The sequence below is a fragment of the Amia ocellicauda genome, chromosome 2, assembly GCF_036373705.1.
Source record: "Amia ocellicauda isolate fAmiCal2 chromosome 2, fAmiCal2.hap1, whole genome shotgun sequence".
Classification (NCBI taxonomy): domain Eukaryota; kingdom Metazoa; phylum Chordata; class Actinopteri; order Amiiformes; family Amiidae; genus Amia; species Amia ocellicauda.
In genome coordinates this window covers 52,404,242-52,421,633 of record NC_089851.1, presented here as the reverse complement: position 1 = coordinate 52,421,633, position 17,392 = coordinate 52,404,242, and the positions used below count along the sequence as shown (strand labels likewise).

Here is a 17,392-nt window from a genome sequence, read left to right as displayed (position 1 = left end):
AGGAGGACGAAATGTGGTTTGCCGGCTTGTTATGGAGACCTTTGCTGAACGTGTACTCCTGAGCTGCACCAAAGGAGAGGCATTCTTTTCAGTTGTTTGCGGGCCTGCTGAACCATGCTCTCAGTGCTGTCTCACTGGGGATGGCGTTACCATTCTGGAAAGACACGTCAGCGCTACAGTCCATGCTATCAGTCAGTGAGCGTAGGTCTCCCGGTCTGCCCCAAAGCAGTTACGCGCTTGCCCAGCAGAAACTGTGACACTGTCAGATAACTTGGCTCGTTGGTCTAGGGGTATGATTCTCGCTTTGGGTGCGAGAGGTCCCGGGTTCAACTCCTGGACGAGCCCGCTTGGCCCTGCTTTGCATTCTCTGAAGCATTCGTTTGTTCTCTCTCGATGCTTGGCTTCTGGGCTCCTCTGCACCAGGGAGGTCTTTCAACCTCAGATACTGTTGCCTGTAAAGCTGATGGGAAATCAGACTGTCATCTGTGTGTTTTGTTTTCTTTAAAGAAAATGTGTATTTTACAAGTTCGTTGTTGTTGTTGAGGAGGAGGAGGACATGTAGTGTGTTGTTGAGGAGGAGGAGGACGAAATGTGGTTTGCCGGCTTGTTATGGAGACCTTTGCTGAACGTGTACTCCTGAGCTGCACCAAAGGAGAGGCATTCTTTTCAGTTGTTTGCGGGCCTGCTGAACCATGCTCTCAGTGCTGTCTCACTGGGGATACGGTTACCGTTCTGGAAAGACACTTCAGCGCTACAGTCCATGCTATCAGTCAGTGAGCGTAGGTCTCCCGGTCTGCCCCAAAGCAGTTACGCGCTTGCCCAGCAGAAACTGCGACACCCTCCGTTAACTTGGCTCGTTGGTCTAGGGGTATGATTCTTGCTGAGGGTGTAAGAGGCCCTGGGTTCAACTCCAGGACGAGCCCACTTGGCCCCACTTTGCAGTCACCGAAGTGTTTGTTCGTTTGCTCTTGAAGGCTGGCTTCTGGGCTCCTCTGCACAAGGGAGGGCTATCGACCTCAGATACTGTTGCCCGTATAGCTGATGGGAAATCAGACTGTCATCTGTGTGTTTTGTTTTCTTTAAAGAAAATGTGTTTTTTACAAGTTCGTTGTTGTTGTTGTTGTTGTTGAGGAGGAGGTGGAGGACATGTAGTGTGTTGTTGAGGAGGAGGAGGACGAAATGTGGTTTGCCGGCTTGTTATGGAGACCTTTGCTGAACGTGTACTCCTGAGCTGCACCAAAGGAGAGGCATTCTTTTCAGTTGTTTGCGGGCCTGCTGAACCATGCTCTCAGTGCTGTCTCACTGGGGATGGCGTACCATTCTGGAAAGACACGTCAGCGCTACAGTCCATGCTATCAGTCAGTGAGCGTAGGTCTCCCGGTCTGCCCCAAAGCAGTTACGCGCTTGCCCAGCAGAAACTGCGACACCCTCCGTTAACTTGGCTCGTTGGTCTAGGGGTATGATTCTTGCTGAGGGTGTAAGAGGCCCTGGGTTCAACTCCAGGACGAGCCCACTTGGCCCCACTTTGCAGTCACCGAAGTGTTTGTTCGTTTGCTCTTGAAGGCTGGCTTCTGGGCTCCTCTGCACAAGGGAGGGCTATCGACCTCAGATACTGTTGCCCGTATAGCTGATGGGAAATCAGACTGTCATCTGTGTGTTTTGTTTTCTTTAAAGAAAATGTGTTTTTTACAAGTTCGTTGTTGTTGTTGTTGTTGTTGTTGAGGAGGAGGTGGAGGACATGTAGTGTGTTGTTGAGGAGGAGGAGGACGAAATGTGGTTTGCCGGCTTGTTATGGAGACCTTTGCTGAACGTGTACTCCTGAGCTGCACCAAAGGAGAGGCATTCTTTTCAGTTGTTTGCGGGCCTGCTGAACCATGCTCTCAGTGCTGTCTCACTGGGGATGGCGTTACCATTCTGGAAAGACACGTCAGCGCTACAGTCCATGCTATCAGTCAGTGAGCGTAGGTCTCCCGGTCTGCCCCAAAGCAGTTACGCGCTTGCCCAGCAGAAACTGTGACACTGTCAGATAACTTGGCTCGTTGGTCTAGGGGTATGATTCTCGCTTTGGGTGCGAGAGGTCCCGGGTTCAACTCCTGGACGAGCCCGCTTGGCCCTGCTTTGCATTCTCTGAAGCATTCGTTTGTTCTCTCTCGATGCTTGGCTTCTGGGCTCCTCTGCACAAGGGAGGTCTTTCAACCTCAGATACTGTTGCCTGTAAAGCTGATGGGAAATCAGACTGTCATCTGTGTGTTTTGTTTTCTTTAAAGAAAATGTGTATTTTACAAGTTCGTTGTTGTTGTTGAGGAGGAGGAGGACATGTAGTGTGTTGTTGAGGAGGAGGAGGACGAAATGTGGTTTGCCGGCTTGTTATGGAGACCTTTGCTGAACGTGTACTCCTGAGCTGCACCAAAGGAGAGGCATTCTTTTCAGTTGTTTGCGGGCCTGCTGAACCATGCTCTCAGTGCTGTCTCACTGGGGATGGCGTTACCATTCTGGAAAGACACGTCAGCGCTACAGTCCATGCTATCAGTCAGTGAGCGTAGGTCTCCCGGTCTGCCCCAAAGCAGTTACGCGCTTGCCCAGCAGAAACTGTGACACTGTCAGATAACTTGGCTCGTTGGTCTAGGGGTATGATTCTCGCTTTGGGTGCGAGAGGTCCCGGGTTCAACTCCCGGACGAGCCCGCTTGGCCCTGCTTTGCATTCTCTGAAGCATTCGTTTGTTCTCTCTCGATGCTTGGCTTCTGGGCTCCTCTGCACCAGGGAGGTCTTTCAACCTCAGATACTGTTGCCTGTAAAGCTGATGGGAAATCAGACTGTCATCTGTGTGTTTTGTTTTCTTTAAAGAAAATGTGTATTTTACAAGTTCGTTGTTGTTGTTGAGGAGGAGGAGGACATGTAGTGTGTTGTTGAGGAGGAGGAGGACGAAATGTGGTTTGCCGGCTTGTTATGGAGACCTTTGCTGAACGTGTACTCCTGAGCTGCACCAAAGGAGAGGCATTCTTTTCAGTTGTTTGCGGGCCTGCTGAACCATGCTCTCAGTGCTGTCTCACTGGGGATACGGTTACCGTTCTGGAAAGACACTTCAGCGCTACAGTCCATGCTATCAGTCAGTGAGCGTAGGTCTCCCGGTCTGCCCCAAAGCAGTTACGCGCTTGCCCAGCAGAAACTGCGACACCCTCCGTTAACTTGGCTCGTTGGTCTAGCGGTATGATTCTTGCTGAGGGTCTAAGAGGCCCTGGGTTCAACTCCAGGACCAGCCCACTTGGCCCCACTTTGCAGTCACCGAAGTGTTTGTTCGTTTGCTCTTGAAGGCTGGCTTCTGGGCTCCTCTGCACAAGGGAGGGCTATCGACCTCAGATACTGTTGCCCGTATAGCTGATGGGAAATCAGACTGTCATCTGTGTGTTTTGTTTTCTTTAAAGAAAATGTGTTTTTTACAAGTTCGTTGTTGTTGTTGTTGTTGTTGTTGAGGAGGAGGTGGAGGACATGTAGTGTGTTGTTGAGGAGGAGGAGGACGAAATGTGGTTTGCCGGCTTGTTATGGAGACCTTTGCTGAACGTGTACTCCTGAGCTGCACCAAAGGAGAGGCATTCTTTTCAGTTGTTTGCGGGCCTGCTGAACCATGCTCTCAGTGCTGTCTCACTGGGGATGGCGTTACCATTCTGGAAAGACACGTCAGCGCTACAGTCCATGCTATCAGTCAGTGAGCGTAGGTCTCCCGGTCTGCCCCAAAGCAGTTACGCGCTTGCCCAGCAGAAACTGTGACACTGTCAGATAACTTGGCTCGTTGGTCTAGGGGTATGATTCTCGCTTTGGGTGCGAGAGGTCCCGGGTTCAACTCCTGGACGAGCCCGCTTGGCCCTGCTTTGCATTCTCTGAAGCATTCGTTTGTTCTCTCTCGATGCTTGGCTTCTGGGCTCCTCTGCACAAGGGAGGTCTTTCAACCTCAGATACTGTTGCCTGTAAAGCTGATGGGAAATCAGACTGTCATCTGTGTGTTTTGTTTTCTTTAAAGAAAATGTGTATTTTACAAGTTCGTTGTTGTTGTTGAGGAGGAGGAGGACATGTAGTGTGTTGTTGAGGAGGAGGAGGACGAAATGTGGTTTGCCGGCTTGTTATGGAGACCTTTGCTGAACGTGTACTCCTGAGCTGCACCAAAGGAGAGGCATTCTTTTCAGTTGTTTGCGGGCCTGCTGAACCATGCTCTCAGTGCTGTCTCACTGGGGATGGCGTTACCATTCTGGAAAGACACGTCAGCGCTACAGTCCATGCTATCAGTCAGTGAGCGTAGGTCTCCCGGTCTGCCCCAAAGCAGTTACGCGCTTGCCCAGCAGAAACTGTGACACTGTCAGATAACTTGGCTCGTTGGTCTAGGGGTATGATTCTCGCTTTGGGTGCGAGAGGTCCCGGGTTCAACTCCCGGACGAGCCCGCTTGGCCCTGCTTTGCATTCTCTGAAGCATTCGTTTGTTCTCTCTCGATGCTTGGCTTCTGGGCTCCTCTGCACCAGGGAGGTCTTTCAACCTCAGATACTGTTGCCTGTAAAGCTGATGGGAAATCAGACTGTCATCTGTGTGTTTTGTTTTCTTTAAAGAAAATGTGTATTTTACAAGTTCGTTGTTGTTGTTGAGGAGGAGGAGGACATGTAGTGTGTTGTTGAGGAGGAGGAGGACGAAATGTGGTTTGCCGGCTTGTTATGGAGACCTTTGCTGAACGTGTACTCCTGAGCTGCACCAAAGGAGAGGCATTCTTTTCAGTTGTTTGCGGGCCTGCTGAACCATGCTCTCAGTGCTGTCTCACTGGGGATACGGTTACCGTTCTGGAAAGACACTTCAGCGCTACAGTCCATGCTATCAGTCAGTGAGCGTAGGTCTCCCGGTCTGCCCCAAAGCAGTTACGCGCTTGCCCAGCAGAAACTGCGACACCCTCCGTTAACTTGGCTCGTTGGTCTAGCGGTATGATTCTTGCTGAGGGTCTAAGAGGCCCTGGGTTCAACTCCAGGACGAGCCCACTTGGCCCCACTTTGCAGTCACCGAAGTGTTTGTTCGTTTGCTCTTGAAGGCTGGCTTCTGGGCTCCTCTGCACAAGGGAGGGCTATCGACCTCAGATACTGTTGCCCGTATAGCTGATGGGAAATCAGACTGTCATCTGTGTGTTTTGTTTTCTTTAAAGAAAATGTGTTTTTTACAAGTTCGTTGTTGTTGTTGTTGTTGTTGTTGAGGAGGAGGTGGAGGACATGTAGTGTGTTGTTGAGGAGGAGGAGGACGAAATGTGGTTTGCCGGCTTGTTATGGAGACCTTTGCTGAACGTGTACTCCTGAGCTGCACCAAAGGAGAGGCATTCTTTTCAGTTGTTTGCGGGCCTGCTGAACCATGCTCTCAGTGCTGTCTCACTGGGGATGGCGTTACCATTCTGGAAAGACACGTCAGCGCTACAGTCCATGCTATCAGTCAGTGAGCGTAGGTCTCCCGGTCTGCCCCAAAGCAGTTACGCGCTTGCCCAGCAGAAACTGTGACACTGTAAGATAACTTGGCTCGTTGGTCTAGGGGTATGATTCTCGCTTTGGGTGCGAGAGGTCCCGGGTTCAACTCCCGGACGAGCCCGCTTGGCCCTGCTTTGCATTCTCTGAAGCATTCGTTTGTTCTCTCTCGATGCTTGGCTTCTGGGCTCCTCTGCACCAGGGAGGTCTTTCAACCTCAGATACTGTTGGCTGTGTAGCTGATGGGAAATCAGACTGTCATCTGTGTGTTTTGTTTTCTTTAAAGAAAATGTGTATTTTACAAGTTCGTTGTTGTTGTTGAGGAGGAGGAGGACATGTAGTGTGTTGTTGAGGAGGAGGAGGACGAAATGTGGTTTGCCGGCTTGTTATGGAGACCTTTGCTGAACGTGTACTCCTGAGCTGCACCAAAGGAGAGGCATTCTTTTCAGTTGTTTGCGGGCCTGCTGAACCATGCTCTCAGTGCTGTCTCACTGGGGATACAGTTACCGTTCTGGAAAGACACTTCAGCGCTACAGTCCATGCTATCAGTCAGTGAGCGTAGGTCTCCCGGTCTGCCCCAAAGCAGTTACGCGCTTGCCCAGCAGAAACTGCGACACCCTCCGTTAACTTGGCTCGTTGGTCTAGCGGTATGATTCTTGCTGAGGGTCTAAGAGGCCCTGGGTTCAACTCCAGGACGAGCCCACTTGGCCCCACTTTGCAGTCACCGAAGTGTTTGTTCGTTTGCTCTTGAAGGCTGGCTTCTGGGCTCCTCTGCACAAGGGAGGGCTATCGACCTCAGATACTGTTGCCCGTATAGCTGATGGGAAATCAGACTGTCATCTGTGTGTTTTGTTTTCTTTAAAGAAAATGTGTTTTTTACAAGTTCGTTGTTGTTGTTGTTGTTGTTGTTGAGGAGGAGGTGGAGGACATGTAGTGTGTTGTTGAGGAGGAGGAGGACGAAATGTGGTTTGCCGGCTTGTTATGGAGACCTTTGCTGAACGTGTACTCCTGAGCTGCACCAAAGGAGAGGCATTCTTTTCAGTTGTTTGCGGGCCTGCTGAACCATGCTCTCAGTGCTGTCTCACTGGGGATGGCGTTACCATTCTGGAAAGACACGTCAGCGCTACAGTCCATGCTATCAGTCAGTGAGCGTAGGTCTCCCGGTCTGCCCCAAAGCAGTTACGCGCTTGCCCAGCAGAAACTGTGACACTGTCAGATAACTTGGCTCGTTGGTCTAGGGGTATGATTCTCGCTTTGGGTGCGAGAGGTCCCGGGTTCAACTCCCGGACGAGCCCGCTTGGCCCTGCTTTGCATTCTCTGAAGCATTCGTTTGTTCTCTCTCGATGCTTGGCTTCTGGGCTCCTCTGCACCAGGGAGGTCTTTCAACCTCAGATACTGTTGCCTGTAAAGCTGATGGGAAATCAGACTGTCATCTGTGTGTTTTGTTTTCTTTAAAGAAAATGTGTATTTTACAAGTTCGTTGTTGTTGTTGAGGAGGAGGAGGACATGTAGTGTGTTGTTGAGGAGGAGGAGGACGAAATGTGGTTTGCCGGCTTGTTATGGAGACCTTTGCTGAACGTGTACTCCTGAGCTGCACCAAAGGAGAGGCATTCTTTTCAGTTGTTTGCGGGCCTGCTGAACCATGCTCTCAGTGCTGTCTCACTGGGGATACGGTTACCGTTCTGGAAAGACACTTCAGCGCTACAGTCCATGCTATCAGTCAGTGAGCGTAGGTCTCCCGGTCTGCCCCAAAGCAGTTACGCGCTTGCCCAGCAGAAACTGCGACACCCTCCGTTAACTTGGCTCGTTGGTCTAGGGGTATGATTCTTGCTGAGGGTGTAAGAGGCCCTGGGTTCAACTCCAGGACGAGCCCACTTGGCCCCACTTTGCAGTCACCGAAGTGTTTGTTCGTTTGCTCTTGAAGGCTGGCTTCTGGGCTCCTCTGCACAAGGGAGGGCTATCGACCTCAGATACTGTTGCCCGTATAGCTGATGGGAAATCAGACTGTCATCTGTGTGTTTTGTTTTCTTTAAAGAAAATGTGTTTTTTACAAGTTCGTTGTTGTTGTTGTTGTTGTTGTTGAGGAGGAGGTGGAGGACATGTAGTGTGTTGTTGAGGAGGAGGAGGACGAAATGTGGTTTGCCGGCTTGTTATGGAGACCTTTGCTGAACGTGTACTCCTGAGCTGCACCAAAGGAGAGGCATTCTTTTCAGTTGTTTGCGGGCCTGCTGAACCATGCTCTCAGTGCTGTCTCACTGGGGATGGCGTTACCATTCTGGAAAGACACGTCAGCGCTACAGTCCATGCTATCAGTCAGTGAGCGTAGGTCTCCCGGTCTGCCCCAAAGCAGTTACGCGCTTGCCCAGCAGAAACTGTGAAACTGTCAGATAACTTGGCTCGTTGGTCTAGGGGTATGATTCTCGCTTTGGGTGTGAGAGGTCCCGGGTTCAACTCCCGGACGAGCCCGCTTGGCCCTGCTTTGCATTATCTGAAGCATTCGTTTGTTCTCTGTCGATGCTTGGCTTCTGGGCTCCTCTGCACCAGGGAGGTCTTTCAACCTCAGATACTGTTGGCTGTGTAGCTGATGGGAAATCAGACTGTCATCTGTGTGTTTTGTTTTCTTTAAAGAAAATGTGTATTTTACAAGTTCGTTGTTGTTGTTGAGGAGGAGGAGGACATGTAGTGTGTTGTTGAGGAGGAGGAGGACGAAATGTGGTTTGCCGGCTTGTTATGGAGACCTTTGCTGAACGTGTACTCCTGAGCTGCACCAAAGGAGAGGCATTCTTTTCAGTTGTTTGCGGGCCTGCTGAACAATGCTCTCAGTGCTGTCTCACTGGGGATGGCGTTACCATTCTGGAAAGACACGTCAGCGCTACAGTCCATGCTATCAGTCAGTGAGCGTAGGTCTCCCGGTCTGCCCCAAAGCAGTTACGCGCTTGCCCAGCAGAAACTGTGAAATTGTCAGATAACTTGGCTCGTTGGTCTAGGGGTATGATTCTCGCTTTGGGTGTGAGATGTCCCGGGTTCAACTCCCGGACGAGCCCGCTTGGCCCTGCTTTGCATTATCTGAAGCATTCGTTTGTTCTCTGTCGATGCTTGGCTTCTGGGCTCCTCTGCACCAGGGAGGTCTTTCAACCTCAGATACTGTTGGCTGTGTAGCTGATTGGAAATCAGACTGTCATCTGTGTGTTTTGTTTTCTTTAAAGAAAATGTGTATTTTACAAGTTCGTTGTTGTTGTTGAGGAGGAGGAGGACATGTAGTGTGTTGTTGAGGAGGAGGAGGACGAAATGTGGTTTGCCGGCTTGTTATGGAGACCTTTGCTGAACGTGTACTCCTGAGCTGCACCAAAGGAGAGGCATTCTTTTCAGTTGTTTGCGGGCCTGCTGAACAATGCTCTCAGTGCTGTCTCACTGGGGATGGCGTTACCATTCTGGAAAGACACGTCAGCGCTACAGTCCATGCTATCAGTCAGTGAGCGTAGGTCTCCCGGTCTGCCCCAAAGCAGTTACGCGCTTGCCCAGCAGAAACTGCGACACCCTCCGTTAACTTGGCTCGTTGGTCTAGAGGTATGATTCTTGCTGAGGGTGTGAGAGGCCCTGGGTTCAACTCCAGGACGAGCCCACTTGGCCCCACTTTGCAGTCACCGAAGTGTTTGTTCATTTGCTCTTGAAGGCTGGCTTCTGGGCTCCTCTGCACAAGGGAGGGCTATCGACCTCAGATACTGTTGCCTGTAAAGCTGATGGGAAATCAGACTGTCATCTGTGTGTTTTGTTTTCTTTAAAGAAAATGTGTTTTTTACAAGTTCGTTGTTGTTGTTGTTGTTGAGGAGGAGGAGGAGGACATGTAGTGTGTTGTTGAGGAGGAGGAGGACGAAATGTGGTTTGCCGGCTTGTTATGGAGACCTTTGCTGAACGTGTACTCCTGAGCTGCACCAAAGGAGAGGCATTCTTTTCAGTTGTTTGCGGGCCTGCTGAACCATGCTCTCAGTGCTGTCTCACTGGGGATACGGTTACCGTTCTGGAAAGACACTTCAGCGCTACAGTCCATGCTATCAGTCAGTGAGCGTAGGTCTCCCGGTCTGCCCCAAAGCAGTTACGCGCTTGCCCAGCAGAAACTGCGACACCCTCCGTTAACTTGGCTCGTTGGTCTAGGGGTATGATTCTTGCTGAGGGTGTGAGAGGCCCTGGGTTCAACTCCAGGACGAGCCCACTTGGCCCCACTTTGCAGTCACTGAAGTGTTTGTTCGTTTGCTCTTGAAGGCTGGCTTCTGGGCTCCTCTGCACAAGGGAGGGCTATCGACCTCAGATACTGTTGCCCGTATAGCTGATGGGAAATCAGACTGTCATCTGTGTGTTTTGTTTTCTTTAAAGAAAATGTGTTTTTTACAAGTTCGTTGTTGTTGTTGTTGTTGTTGTTGAGGAGGAGGTGGAGGACATGTAGTGTGTTGTTGAGGAGGAGGAGGACGAAATGTGGTTTGCCGGCTTGTTATGGAGACCTTTGCTGAACGTGTACTCCTGAGCTGCACCAAAGGAGAGGCATTCTTTTCAGTTGTTTGCGGGCCTGCTGAACCATGCTCTCAGTGCTGTCTCACTGGGGATGGCGTTACCATTCTGGAAAGACACGTCAGCGCTACAGTCCATGCTATCAGTCAGTGAGCGTAGGTCTCCCGGTCTGCCCCAAAGCAGTTACGCGCTTGCCCAGCAGAAACTGTGACACTGTCAGATAACTTGGCTCGTTGGTCTAGGGGTATGATTCTCGCTTTGGGTGCGAGAGGTCCCAGGTTCAACTCCCGGACGAGCCCGCTTGGCCCTGCTTTGCATTCTCTGAAGCATTCGTTTGTTCTCTCTCGATGCTTGGCTTCTGGGCTCCTCTGCACCAGGGAGGTCTTTCAACCTCAGATACTGTTGGCTGTGTAGCTGATGGGAAATCAGACTGTCATCTGTGTGTTTTGTTTTCTTTAAAGAAAATGTGTATTTTACAAGTTCGTTGTTGTTGTTGAGGAGGAGGAGGACATGTAGTGTGTTGTTGAGGAGGAGGAGGACGAAATGTGGTTTGCCGGCTTGTTATGGAGACCTTTGCTGAACGTGTACTCCTGAGCTGCACCAAAGGAGAGGCATTCTTTTCAGTTGTTTGCGGGCCTGCTGAACCATGCTCTCAGTGCTGTCTCACTGGGGATACGGTTACCGTTCTGGAAAGACACTTCAGCGCTACAGTCCATGCTATCAGTCAGTGAGCGTAGGTCTCCCGGTCTGCCCCAAAGCAGTTACGCGCTTGCCCAGCAGAAACTGCGACACCCTCCGTTAACTTGGCTCGTTGGTCTAGGGGTATGATTCTTGCTGAGGGTGTTAGAGGCCCTGGGTTCAACTCCAGGACGAGCCCACTTGGCCCCACTTTGCAGTCACCGAAGTGTTTGTTCGTTTGCTCTTGAAGGCTGGCTTCTGGGCTCCTCTGCACAAGGGAGGGCTATCGACCTCAGATACTGTTGCCTGTATAGCTGATGGGAAATCAGACTGTCATCTGTGTGTTTTGTTTTCTTTAAAGAAAATGTGTTTTTTACAAGTTCGTTGTTGTTGTTGTTGTTGTTGAGGAGGAGGAGGAGGACATGTAGTGTGTTGTTGAGGAGGAGGAGGACGAAATGTGGTTTGCCGGCTTGTTATGGAGACCTTTGCTGAACGTGTACTCCTGAGCTGCACCAAAGGAGAGGCATTCTTTTCAGTTGTTTGCGGGCCTGCTGAACCATGCTCTCAGTGCTGTCTCACTGGGGATGGCGTTACCATTCTGGAAAGATACGTCAGCGCTACAGTCCATGCTATCAGTCAGTGAGCGTAGGTCTCCCGGTCTGCCCCAAAGCAGTTACGCGCTTGCCCAGCAGAAACTGCGACACGCTCCGTTAACTTGGCTCGTTGGTCTAGGGGTATGATTCTCGCTTAGGGTGCGAGAGGTCCCGGGTTCAACTCCCGGACGAGCCCGCTTGGCACTGCTTTGCATTCTCTGAAGCATTCGTTTGTTCTCTCTCGATGCTTGGCTTCTGGGTTCCTCTGCACCAGGGAGGTCTTTCAACCTCAGATACTGTTGCCTGTAAAGCTGATGGGAAATCAGACTGTCATCTGTGTGTTTTGTTTTCTTTAAAGAAAATGTGTATTTTACAAGTTCGTTGTTGTTGTTGAGGAGGAGGAGGACATGTAGTGTGTTGTTGAGGAGGAGGAGGACGAAATGTGGTTTGCCGGCTTGTTATGGAGACCTTTGCTGAACGTGTACTCCTGAGCTGCACCAAAGGAGAGGCATTCTTTTCAGTTGTTTGCGGGCCTGCTGAACCATGCTCTCAGTGCTGTCTCACTGGGGATGGCGTTACCATTCTGGAAAGACACATCAGCGCTACAGTCCATGCTATCAGTCAGTGAGCGTAGGTCTCCCGGTCTGCCCCAAAGCAGTTACGCGCTTGCCCAGCAGAAACTGCGACACCCTTCGTTAACTTGGCTCGTTGGTCTAGGGGTATGATTCTTGCTGAGGGTGTGAGAGGCCCTGGGTTCAACTCCAGGACGAGCCCACTTGGCCCCACTTTGCAGTCACCGAAGTGTTTGTTCGTTTGCTCTTGAAGGCTGGCTTCTGGGCTCCTCTGCACAAGGGAGGGCTATCGACCTCAGATACTGTTGCCTGTAAAGCTGATGGGAAATCAGACTGTCATCTGTGTGTTTTGTTTTCTTTAAAGAAAATGTGTTTTTTACAAGTTCGTTGTTGTTGTTGTTGTTGAGGAGGAGGAGGAGGACATGTAGTGTGTTGTTGAGGAGGAGGAGGACGAAATGTGGTTTGCCGGCTTGTTATGGAGACCTTTGCTGAACGTGTACTCCTGAGCTGCACCAAAGGAGAGGCATTCTTTTCAGTTGTTTGCGGGCCTGCTGAACCATGCTCTCAGTGCTGTCTCACTGGGGATACGGTTACCGTTCTGGAAAGACACTTCAGCGCTACAGTCCATGCTATCAGTCAGTGAGCGTAGGTCTCCCGGTCTGCCCCAAAGCAGTTACGCGCTTGCCCAGCAGAAACTGCGACACCCTCCGTTAACTTGGCTCGTTGGTCTAGGGGTATGATTCTTGCTGAGGGTGTGAGAGGCCCTGGGTTCAACTCCAGGACGAGCCCACTTGGCCCCACTTTGCAGTCACCGAAGTGTTTGTTCGTTTGCTCTTGAAGGCTGGCTTCTGGGCTCCTCTGCACAAGGGAGGGCTATCGACCTCAGATACTGTTGCCCGTATAGCTGATGGGAAATCAGACTGTCATCTGTGTGTTTTGTTTTCTTTAAAGAAAATGTGTTTTTTACAAGTTCGTTGTTGTTGTTGTTGTTGAGGAGGAGGAGGAGGACATGTAGTGTGTTGTTGAGGAGGAGGAGGACGAAATGTGGTTTGCCGGCTTGTTATGGAGACCTTTGCTGAACGTGTACTCCTGAGCTGCACCAAAGGAGAGGCATTCTTTTCAGTTGTTTGCGGGCCTGCTGAACCATGCTCTCAGTGCTGTCTCACTGGGGATACGGTTACCGTTCTGGAAAGACACTTCAGCGCTACAGTCCATGCTATCAGTCAGTGAGCGTAGGTCTCCCGGTCTGCCCCAAAGCAGTTACGCGCTTGCCCAGCAGAAACTGCGACACCCTCCGTTAACTTGGCTCGTTGGTCTAGGGGTATGATTCTTGCTGAGGGTGTTAGAGGCCCTGGGTTCAACTCCAGGACGAGCCCACTTGGCCCCACTTTGCAGTCACCGAAGTGTTTGTTCATTTGCTCTTGAAGGCTGGCTTCTGGGCTCCTCTGCACAAGGGAGGGCTATCGACCTCAGATACTGTTGCCTGTATAGCTGATGGGAAATCAGACTGTCATCTGTGTGTTTTGTTTTCTTTAAAGAAAATGTGTTTTTTACAAGTTCGTTGTTGTTGTTGTTGTTGTTGAGGAGGAGGAGGAGGACATGTAGTGTGTTGTTGAGGAGGAGGAGGACGAAATGTGGTTTGCCGGCTTGTTATGGAGACCTTTGCTGAACGTGTACTCCTGAGCTGCACCAAAGGAGAGGCATTCTTTTCAGTTGTTTGCGGGCCTGCTGAACCATGCTCTCAGTGCTGTCTCACTGGGGATACGGTTACCGTTCTGGAAAGACACTTCAGCGCTACAGTCCATGCTATCAGTCAGTGAGCGTAGGTCTCCCGGTCTGCCCCAAAGCAGTTACGCGCTTGCCCAGCAGAAACTGCGACACCCTCCGTTAACTTGGCTCGTTGGTCTAGGGGTATGATTCTTGCTGAGGGTGTTAGAGGCCCTGGGTTCAACTCCAGGACGAGCCCACTTGGCCCCACTTTGCAGTCACCGAAGTGTTTGTTCATTTGCTCTTGAAGGCTGGCTTCTGGGCTCCTCTGCACAAGGGAGGGCTATCGACCTCAGATACTGTTGCCTGTATAGCTGATGGGAAATCAGACTGTCATCTGTGTGTTTTGTTTTCTTTAAAGAAAATGTGTTTTTTACAAGTTCGTTGTTGTTGTTGTTGTTGTTGAGGAGGAGGAGGAGGACATGTAGTGTGTTGTTGAGGAGGAGGAGGACGAAATGTGGTTTGCCGGCTTGTTATGGAGACCTTTGCTGAACGTGTACTCCTGAGCTGCACCAAAGGAGAGGCATTCTTTTCAGTTGTTTGCGGGCCTGCTGAACCATGCTCTCAGTGCTGTCTCACTGGGGATGGCGTTACCATTCTGGAAAGATACGTCAGCGCTACAGTCCATGCTATCAGTCAGTGAGCGTAGGTCTCCCGGTCTGCCCCAAAGCAGTTACGCGCTTGCCCAGCAGAAACTGCGACACGCTCCGTTAACTTGGCTCGTTGGTCTAGGGGTAAGATTCTCGCTTAGGGTGCGAGAGATCCTGGGTTCAACTCCCGGACGAGCCCGCTTGGCACTGCTTTGCATTCTCTGAAGCATTCGTTTGTTCTCTCTCGATGCTTGGCTTCTGGGCTCCTCTGCACCAGGGAGGTCTTTCAACCTCAGATACTGTTGGCTGTGTAGCTGATGGGAAATCAGACTGTCATCTGTGTGTTTTGTTTTCTTTAAAGAAAATGTGTATTTTACAAGTTCGTTGTTGTTGTTGAGGAGGAGGAGGACATGTAGTGTGTTGTTGAGGAGGAGGAGGACGAAATGTGGTTTGCCGGCTTGTTATGGAGACCTTTGCTGAACGTGTACTCCTGAGCTGCACCAAAGGAGAGGCATTCTTTTCAGTTGTTTGCGGGCCTGCTGAACCATGCTCTCAGTGCTGTCTCACTGGGGATGGCGTTACCATTCTGGAAAGACACGTCAGCGCTACAGTCCATGCTATCAGTCAGTGAGCGTAGGTCTCCCGGTCTGCCCCAAAGCAGTTACGCGCTTGCCCAGCAGAAACTGCGACACCCTTCGTTAACTTGGCTCGTTGGTCTAGGGGTATGATTCTTGCTGAGGGTGTGAGACGCCCTGGGTTCAACTCCAGGACGAGCCCACTTGGCCCCACTTTGCAGTCACCGAAGTGTTTGTTCGTTTGCTCTTGAAGGCTGGCTTCTGGGCTCCTCTGCACAAGGGAGGGCTATCGACCTCAGATACTGTTGCCTGTAAAGCTGATGGGAAATCAGACTGTCATCTGTGTGTTTTGTTTTCTTTAAAGAAAATGTGTATTTTACAAGTTCGTTGTTGTTGTTGAGGAGGAGGAGGACATGTAGTGTGTTGTTGAGGAGGAGGAGGACGAAATGTGGTTTGCCGGCTTGTTATGGAGACCTTTGCTGAACGTGTACTCCTGAGCTGCACCAAAGGAGAGGCATTCTTTTCAGTTGTTTGCGGGCCTGCTGAACCATGCTCTCAGTGCTGTCTCACTGGGGATGGCGTTACCATTCTGGAAAGACACGTCAGCGCTACAGTCCATGCTATCAGTCAGTGAGCGTAGGTCTCCCGGTCTGCCCCAAAGCAGTTACGCGCTTGCCCAGCAGAAACTGCGACACCCTCCGTTAACTTGGCTCGTTGGTCTAGGGGTATGATTCTTGCTGAGGGTGTGAGAGGCCCTGGGTTCAACTCCAGGACGAGCCCACTTGGCCCCACTTTGCAGTCACCGAAGTGTTTGTTTGTTTGCTCTTGAAGGCTGGCTTCTGGGCTCCTCTGCACAAGGGAGGGCTATCGACCTCAGATACTGTTGCCTGTAAAGCTGATGGGAAATCAGACTGTCATCTGTGTGTTTTGTTTTCTTTAAAGAAAATGTGTTTTTTACAAGTTCGTTGTTGTTGTTGTTGTTGAGGAGGAGGAGGAGGACATGTAGTGTGTTGTTGAGGAGGAGGAGGACGAAATGTGGTTTGCCGGCTTGTTATGGAGACCTTTGCTGAACGTGTACTCCTGAGCTGCACCAAAGGAGAGGCATTCTTTTCAGTTGTTTGCGGGCCTGCTGAACCATGCTCTCAGTGCTGTCTCACTGGGGATACGGTTACCGTTCTGGAAAGACACTTCAGCGCTACAGTCCATGCTATCAGTCAGTGAGCGTAGGTCTCCCGGTCTGCCCCAAAGCAGTTACGCGCTTGCCCAGCAGAAACTGCGAAACCCTCCGTTAACTTGGCTCGTTGGTCTAGGGGTATGATTCTTGCTGAGGGTGTTAGAGGCCCTGGGTTCAACTCCAGGACGAGCCCACTTGGCCCCACTTTGCAGTCACCGAAGTGTTTGTTCGTTTGCTCTTGAAGGCTGGCTTCTGGGCTCCTCTGCACAAGGGAGGGCTATCGACCTCAGATACTGTTGCCTGTATAGCTGATGGGAAATCAGACTGTCATCTGTGTGTTTTGTTTTCTTTAAAGAAAATGTGTTTTTTACAAGTTCGTTGTTGTTGTTGTTGTTGTTGAGGAGGAGGAGGAGGACATGTAGTGTGTTGTTGAGGAGGAGGAGGACGAAATGTGGTTTGCCGGCTTGTTATGGAGACCTTTGCTGAACGTGTACTCCTGAGCTGCACCAAAGGAGAGGCATTCTTTTCAGTTGTTTGCGGGCCTGCTGAACCATGCTCTCAGTGCTGTCTCACTGGGGATGGCGTTACCATTCTGGAAAGATACGTCAGCGCTACAGTCCATGCTATCAGTCAGTGAGCGTAGGTCTCCCGGTCTGCCCCAAAGCAGTTACGCGCTTGCCCAGCAGAAACTGCGACACGCTCCGTTAACTTGGCTCGTTGGTCTAGGGGTATGATTCTCGCTTAGGGTGCGAGAGGTCCCGGGTTCAACTCCCGGACGAGCCCGCTTGGCACTGCTTTGCATTCTCTGAAGCATTCGTTTGTTCTCTCTCGATGCTTGGCTTCTGGGCTCCTCTGCACCAGGGAGGTCTTTCAACCTCAGATACTGTTGGCTGTGTAGCTGATGGGAAATCAGACTGTCATCTGTGTGTTTTGTTTTCTTTAAAGAAAATGTGTATTTTACAAGTTCGTTGTTGTTGTTGAGGAGGAGGAGGACATGTAGTGTGTTGTTGAGGAGGAGGAGGACGAAATGTGGTTTGCCGGCTTGTTATGGAGACCTTTGCTGAACGTGTACTCCTGAGCTGCACCAAAGGAGAGGCATTCTTTTCAGTTGTTTGCGGGCCTGCTGAACAATGCTCTCAGTGCTGTCTCACTGGGGATGGCGTTACCATTCTGGAAAGACACGTCAGCGCTACAGTCCATGCTATCAGTCAGTGAGCGTAGGTCTCCCGGTCTGCCCCAAAGCAGTTACGCGCTTGCCCAGCAGAAACTGCGACACCCTCCGTTAACTTGGCTCGTTGGTCTAGAGGTATGATTCTTGCTGAGGGTGTGAGAGGCCCTGGGTTCAACTCCAGGACGAGCCCACTTGGCCCCACTTTGCAGTCACTGAAGTGTTTGTTTGTTTGCTCTTGAAGGCTGGCTTCTGGGCTCATCTGCACAAGGGAGGGCTATCGACCTCAGATA

At 50.9% G+C, this 17,392-nt stretch overlaps 12 non-coding genes across 12 annotated transcripts; all 12 read left to right on the top strand.

The window, feature by feature from the left end:
• The first annotated feature begins 273 nt into the window (after positions 1–273).
• On the top strand, positions 274–345 carry trnap-ugg (transfer RNA proline (anticodon UGG)). Its single transcript has one exon. It is a non-coding gene; the product is annotated as a tRNA-Pro (tRNA).
• Positions 346–2,033: 1,688 nt separating this feature from the next.
• trnap-ugg (transfer RNA proline (anticodon UGG)) lies at positions 2,034–2,105 on the top strand. The gene has a single exon. It is a non-coding gene; the product is annotated as a tRNA-Pro (tRNA).
• A 506-nt stretch (positions 2,106–2,611) lies between these two features.
• On the top strand, positions 2,612–2,683 carry trnap-ugg (transfer RNA proline (anticodon UGG)). The gene has a single exon. It is a non-coding gene; the product is annotated as a tRNA-Pro (tRNA).
• A 1,099-nt stretch (positions 2,684–3,782) lies between these two features.
• On the top strand, positions 3,783–3,854 carry trnap-ugg (transfer RNA proline (anticodon UGG)). The gene has a single exon. It is a non-coding gene; the product is annotated as a tRNA-Pro (tRNA).
• Positions 3,855–4,360: 506 nt separating this feature from the next.
• trnap-ugg (transfer RNA proline (anticodon UGG)) lies at positions 4,361–4,432 on the top strand. The gene has a single exon. It is a non-coding gene; the product is annotated as a tRNA-Pro (tRNA).
• Positions 4,433–5,531: 1,099 nt separating this feature from the next.
• trnap-ugg (transfer RNA proline (anticodon UGG)) lies at positions 5,532–5,603 on the top strand. Its single transcript has one exon. It is a non-coding gene; the product is annotated as a tRNA-Pro (tRNA).
• A 1,099-nt stretch (positions 5,604–6,702) lies between these two features.
• trnap-ugg (transfer RNA proline (anticodon UGG)) lies at positions 6,703–6,774 on the top strand. Its single transcript has one exon. It is a non-coding gene; the product is annotated as a tRNA-Pro (tRNA).
• Positions 6,775–7,873: 1,099 nt separating this feature from the next.
• On the top strand, positions 7,874–7,945 carry trnap-ugg (transfer RNA proline (anticodon UGG)). Its single transcript has one exon. It is a non-coding gene; the product is annotated as a tRNA-Pro (tRNA).
• Positions 7,946–8,451: 506 nt separating this feature from the next.
• trnap-ugg (transfer RNA proline (anticodon UGG)) lies at positions 8,452–8,523 on the top strand. Its single transcript has one exon. It is a non-coding gene; the product is annotated as a tRNA-Pro (tRNA).
• A 1,686-nt stretch (positions 8,524–10,209) lies between these two features.
• On the top strand, positions 10,210–10,281 carry trnap-ugg (transfer RNA proline (anticodon UGG)). Its single transcript has one exon. It is a non-coding gene; the product is annotated as a tRNA-Pro (tRNA).
• Positions 10,282–11,377: 1,096 nt separating this feature from the next.
• Positions 11,378–11,449, top strand: trnap-agg (transfer RNA proline (anticodon AGG)). The gene has a single exon. It is a non-coding gene; the product is annotated as a tRNA-Pro (tRNA).
• Positions 11,450–16,642: 5,193 nt separating this feature from the next.
• trnap-agg (transfer RNA proline (anticodon AGG)) lies at positions 16,643–16,714 on the top strand. The gene has a single exon. It is a non-coding gene; the product is annotated as a tRNA-Pro (tRNA).
• Positions 16,715–17,392: the final 678 nt, after the last annotated feature.